The sequence below is a fragment of the Diaphorina citri genome, unplaced genomic scaffold (assembly GCF_000475195.1).
Source record: "Diaphorina citri unplaced genomic scaffold, Diaci psyllid genome assembly version 1.1 scaffold517, whole genome shotgun sequence".
In the NCBI taxonomy this organism is placed as follows: domain Eukaryota; kingdom Metazoa; phylum Arthropoda; class Insecta; order Hemiptera; family Psyllidae; genus Diaphorina; species Diaphorina citri.
The window spans coordinates 153676-160567 of record NW_007377951.1 but is presented as its reverse complement, the minus strand read 5'-3'; positions in this window follow the sequence as shown (position 1 = coordinate 160567).

Below are 6892 nucleotides of genomic sequence, written 5' to 3'. Positions count from 1 at the left end.
TTATTATTATTATTATTATTATTCCAAAAAGATACAATAATAGGTAATAATAGTAGTGAAACCTTCAGTACCTAATTTATGTTTAGTGGGTTTAAAATAGCGAGAGAAAACTTCTGTGTATTTCGGTCAAGTTCAAATATTCGACTGACTTTATTAATTCCAAACTGATTGACCACAAGATCAGGAACCCATAGCTGGCGAGTTAGCCACTATTAAACAATTTATACCTAATCAACTCAAATCAATGTACCTATACATACCTACAAATTTTAAAACCTCAATTTAGAAATCAAAATTCAGAAATCTAATACAAAAGGAAACAAAACAAAAGAAAATCAAAGAGAGAGATTTTTAGAAATCAAAATTCAGAAATCTAATACAAAAGGAAACAAAACAAAAGAAAATCAAAGAGAGACGCGCTCCCGGGGGCTTCGCGGGGTTGTGAATGGGGTCGCGCTTCGCGCTCCCTTGTTTACGGTCGCGCTGCGCGCTCCCGGGGCTTCACGGAGTGGGCATGAGGTTGGCTTCGCCCCTGAAAACTAATATCGTCCCTGAGTCTTGTCTCGAAGAAATGAAAACTGAAATCTAAAAGCGAGAGCAAAATACTAAACGTTGCGCGCTCCCGGGGCTTCGCGGGGTGTGCATGAGGTCGCGCTTCGCGCTCCCTTGGCTTCGCCCCTGAAAACTAATACTGTCTCGAAGAAATGAAAACTGAAAACTAAAAGCGAGAGAAAATATTAAACGTAGGAAAAGTTTTGCTGGCCTCAAACCTTATTCCCTGTGTATTTCTTATGGGGAATGAGAGGCATACTACGGGATGGGCATGCTACGACACAGACCACAAGCGTCCAATGTAGCAGTTATTTCATCGCTACGAAATAAAAAACGGCGGTGAAACACTCATCTTAAAAAACTTTGAATATACATAGGTATTCTTCCCCTAAGCTTATCTCTAACTTTTTGTGAGGAATATCTTTCTTCCCAAAGGGGGGGAGAGAGAGGGAGAGAGATTTTGATCCTTTTATTAGATTAAACAATACCTAGAATAATTGGAGGAACACCAGTTCCGACGACAAACGCCGACCCCATCTGAACATGGGAAAAGGCAAAGAAAAGGAAGACCTAGATGGATGAACACCAGTTCCGTCCAAAAAGGCCAAATCATCCGATTTCCGTACCAACCCAAAAAAAAGTCATCCGAGTTCCGTCCACGATACCTGAGTTTTAACCTATACACCTGAGAATAAAAAGTAAATAAATAATTACCTATACAGGGTGTCCACCAATGTATGACCCACTCAAATTGCTCCGAATCTGTTGGAGTTGTCGAATAATAAAAAAAAAAACCGTATCTCTTTGATTTTTGCAAATATTTTTTTTTTTTTTTGGCAATATTGAAATTCGCGAACAAGTTCGCAAAAACCGCGAACTTGGTACCAACTTTGAAATTTCAAATGAGAACCCCAATTTTTTATTACATAATTATTATTATTCTACTTAAAATTTCATGTACAATAGAAATAGACTATTCATTAAAGAACCCCAATTTTTTATTACATAATTATTATTATTCTACTTAAAATTTCATGTACAATAGAAATAGACTATTCATTAATTTTTTTTTTGCGATTCGCGATTTCGCAAAATATCGCGAACATTCAACTAACTGAAATGTAAATGTGTGACATATCATTTCACAATGTTTTTCCTTCATAAATCATGTGGTAACATCAGATTTTGGATTGAGTCTATTTTCCGCGAATTCGAGAAAATTTGCAAAGTTCACGAATTGACAAAGTGATTGAAATGTACCATATGACACATCATTTTGCAATGTTTTTCCCTCATAAATCATGAGGTAACATCAGATTTCGGATTAATTCCATTTTTTTGCGACTTCGCGAAATTTCAATAACTTTGTCGATTCGCGAACTTTGCAAAATTTCGCAAATTCGTGAAAAATGGTCTCAATCCAAAATCTGATGTTACCACATGATTTATGAAGGAAAAAAAATGTGAAATGATCTGAAATGCGTCGTCATGTTTGATTTTTACGTTACGAAACACGTGGTTTTTGTCCGAAACTTGCGCTTTATTCAAGGATCAGAATGAGACCTTTTTTTGCCTTTTTAACTCACGTCCTTCCCGGAGTAATAACCACTTGACTACCTGAAAAACACACATGATGCTAGAAATCTACTGACCGTGTGTGGGCGCCTTTGCATGGTTGTTTTTTTGTTCTTTGGAGACGCGAGGTCTGTGAAAATAAAATTCAATTTTTCCGCTGGAAAAAGATTTATTTCAACCAATCAGAGGAAAACTTTTTCCAAAGAAAATGTAAAAAACAGCGCCAGAGAAAAGAATAATTCAATTCAATTTAATTCAATTCAAAGTTTCATGTATTTCAACTCAAAACAAATTGTTTACATGTCACAAACACAAAATAGAAATAGAAAATTTAAAATAAAAATATAAAAAAATATTACTTATTTCTAGTAACCAGATAACAGTCATCTAGGTAACTGGGGTTTGTGAGGACATCAGGCACATTCTAGGCCACTAAATCGGAATCGGAACACGTCAGGAAGATAGGAACTTGGCCTTTTTTTCACATTAGTGTTTTTGTGGGGGTCTAGATATTAACAAAAGTCATTGTTACTTAACAATTGTTTCGTGAGAAAAAGGTGGTATACAAAATATCTCAAGAAGGGTTTGTCGCAGAGCGATGAAATTTGGTATGCTATACCGGTATGGTCCAAGGACGCGACTGTAACAATTTGGTTAAAATCGGATTGTCACCCATCCAGATATTAACCAAAGTCATTGTTGCTTAACCCTTACTTCGTAAACGGTAAGAGTGTAAGAGACATCGAAAACATTTGGTCATTTGGACGTGAATATTCTAATCTATGTGATTTTTGACGCCGAATCGAATGGTGCTACTTTTAGAACTGTCCGCTTTACGGTTGAGAAGTTGCGGGTTCGATACTCCCTGTGTCAACAAATTTCCCTTTTATTCGTGAATCGTTACCAAGTAAGCATGTGAGTAGTTCAACCCATGTGATTTTTTACGCCGAATCGAATGGTCCTACTTTTAGCACTCTCCGACTTACAGTTGAGGAGTTGCGGGTTCGATACCTCCTGTGTCAGTAAATTTCCCTTTTATTTGCGAACCATTAATTAACAAGTAAGCATGTTAATTTTTTTCCTAAATACGTATTCCGCAAATGTAATAGAAAGTCGTGTGATGTTCACACCAGATTTTTAAATGTTCAGTTTATTATTATTACTCGCACTGCGTGCTCGGGAGGTTGCATATACTCCCGGGGTTGTGCATATGGTCGCGCTTCGCGCTCCCTTGTTTACGGTCGCGCTGCGCGCTCCATGGCTTCGCGGGGTTGAGCATAGGGTCGCGCTTTGCGCTCCCTTGTTTACAGTCGTGCTGCGCGTTCCCGGGGCTTCGCGGTTGTGCATGCGGTCGCTCTTCGTGCTCCCTTATTTACGGTCGCGCTGCGCGCTCCCGGGGCTTCACGGTGTTGAGCATAGGGTCGCGCTTCGCACTCCCTACTACTACACAATATTTGGATAAGTCCTTCTATGGGCAACCATTTCCGGATTTTGAAAATTTAGACCGATTGCAATACTTTCATCACTAGTATAGCTCTCTACTGTAGTAATAGAAAGTAAAAAAAAAAAATGTTGAAATAAAACCCTGTGACCTAAATTAATACGTGTAATTTTCTTTAAATTAGGTTAGGTTAGGTCTTTTTGGGGGATAAGACCTTTAGGAACAAGGGAAATATGTAATAAAAAAAACTATCGAAAACTATCGATAACTATCGATGGCGCCGACTATCGATAGTTCTCCTCCTCTAGAATTCATCCCCCGAATAGAATGCTTTTTTATACAGGTATTTCTCGGAGGTAAGTTTCTGATCGCGACAGGGAGTTTGTTAAAATAAAGAACACCATGGTAATTACATCCGTTTCTCGCAGCTACATATAACCCTGTGTCGCGTCGGTTTCAAATTATCTTTATTGCGAGTTTTGTAGGTATGGCTGTAGGTTTGATAATCCGTTAGGTTATTTCTTACCTTTAGGAGAGATTTTAGGATGAAAATAAGGATGGTAATGTTAACCCCCCAAAAAATACCACTTTGTGGCATAAAAAAAGACCCCGCCAAGTAGTTCCTCCCAAAATAAATCAAGTGCCCACAAAAAATAAACAAAACTCCATCCCACCCCAAAAAAGTTTAGAAATCTATTTTGTACCCCGCCTTTTATTCACTTCATAATTTGTGTGCTCCTCCTCAACGTAGTACCTACCTTTCTTTCCCCTCATTGCACTCCTCTTTCCTCTAATATTACTTTCACATTTCACATTTCACACACTGATCGCTCTATCTCGAGAACCACAACACCTAGAAAGCTTAAATTTGGTAGGAATATTCCTTTTATGGTCTGGGTGTGCAATAAGAAAGGATTTTGCGAAAATCTACACCGATCCTGAGATATGATCAATTTTTGATCGCTACAATCTCCATAAGAGATACACAGAGTGCAGAGACTGCGGGAGAGAAAACTTTTCCTCGCTCGCCTAATATTTGAGTTTCGTTTATGTTTTTAGTTTGATAAATACAAGTTCGGCCATGCCTTTTCCACAAGTTTGGCCATGCCTCGGGATGAATCTTATATTATAAGAACAAGATCCATTCACTCGTTCACATTTCACACACTGATCGCTCTATCTCGAGAACCACAACACCTAGAAAGCTGAAATTTGGTAGGAATATTCCTTTTGCGGTCTAGGTGTGCAATAAGAAAGGATTTTCCGAAAATCTAAACCGATCCTGAGATATGACCAATTTTTGATCGCTAAAATCACCATAAGAAATACACAGAGAAGCAGAGACTGCGGGAGAGAAAACTTTTCCTCGCTCGCCTAATTTTTGATCGCTAAAATCTCCATAAGAAATACACAGAGTGCAGAGACTGCGGGAGAGAAAACTTTTCCTCGCTCGCCTCATTTGATCGCTAAAATCTCCATAAGAAATACACAGGAAGCAGAGACTGCGGGAGAGAAAACTTTTCCTCGCTCGCCTAATTTCGCTTTTATGGTCTAGGTGTGCAATAAGAAAGGATTTTGCGAAAATCTAAACCGATCCTGAGATATGATCAATTTTTTATGCACCACCATAAGAAATACCGGGAAGCAGACTGCGGGAGAGAAAACTTTTCCTCGCTCGCCTAATATTTGAGTTTCGTTTATGTTTTTAGTTTGATAAATACAAGTTTGACCATGCCTTTTCCACAAGTTTGGCCATGCCTCGGGATGAACTAGCGCTAGTTCATCCCGAGGCATGGCCAAGGTCAAGATCCATTCACTCATTCACATTTCACAGTTCATATTCACACACTGATCGCTCTATCTCTAGAACCACAACACCTAGAAACTGAAATTTGATAGGACTATTCCTTTTATGGTCTAGGTGTGCAATAAGAAAGGATTTTGCGAATCTAAACTGATCCTGAGATATGATCAATTTTTGATCGCTAAAATCTCCATAAGAAATACACAGAGTGCAGAGACTGCGGGAGAGAATCCTGAGATATGATCAATTTTTGATGCTAAAATCTCCACCATGAGAAATACACAGAGTGCAGAGACTGCGGGAGAGAAATGTTCCGCTCTCGACCAACATTTTGAGTTTCGTTTATGTTTTTAGTTTGATAAGTATGCAGCTACTTGGGAGCGCGCAGCGCGACCGTATTTTTTATTTTCTACAAGTTCGGCCATGCCTTTTCTACAAGTTTGGCCATGCCTCGGGATGAAGATAAGATAGTAACAAGCTGGGTCCGTCCCTCCGGGAATTTTTTAGTCCGTAGTTTATTCGATCGTGATTAAAGAAAATCAGTACCTATGTACCTACCTAATTTGTTTAATATTCAGTTTATTATGTGCTCCTCGGCGGCGTGCCACCTACCTTTCTTTACCCTCATTGCACTCCTCTTTCCTCTAATCTCACTTCTGCTTCACTGCATTGGTGGCGTGCCATCGATTTCATTTTAAAGCATTGCACGCCGCCAATGCAGTGAAGCAGAAGTGAGATTAGAGGAAAGAGGAGTGCAATGAGAGTAAAGAAAGGTAGGTGGCACGCCGCCAATGCACTGAAGCAGAAGTAATCAGAGGAAAGAGGAGTGTAATGAGGGGAAAGAAAGGTAGGTACTACGTGAAGGAGGAGCACACAAATTATGAAGTGAATAAAAGGTGGGGTACAAAATAGATTTCTAAACTTTTTGGGGGGGGGAGGGGGGGGATGGAGTTTTGTTTATTTTTTGTGGGCACTTGATTTATTTTGGGAGGAACGACTTGGCGGGGTCTTTTTTTATGCCACGAAGTGGTATTTTTTTGGGGGGAATCTGATGACTTTTTGCAGAAACTTACCATAATATGACGTATGAGCAAAGCGCAACAAAATACAAAGGCAATGGGCATAGTAGATTACAATCGGTTTCATCGCCAGCACATAACCAGTGCTCTGATATACATGCTAGCAACAAAATACAAAGGCAATGGGCATAGTAGATTACAATCGGTTTCATCGCCAGCACATAACCAGTGCTCTGATATACATGCTACATCTGGTGGGGGATTGGACATGATGACGTCAATTTTTATCGAGCTTAAAAACTGTTTGGAAATCGTGTCTCAGGTGTATTCGGATCAAAATTTTGTGCTTTGTGGTTTTAACAAAAACAGTTTATGTATTAAAATGAAAAAGTCATGACCTAAAAACTGACACATGGTCTGTGATTTTTTAAAAGTGGTTTTTTGGACGTTTCTCAGAAATAAAGCCGAAGTTAGGAAAATGACCCACAGAACCTTGTTGGA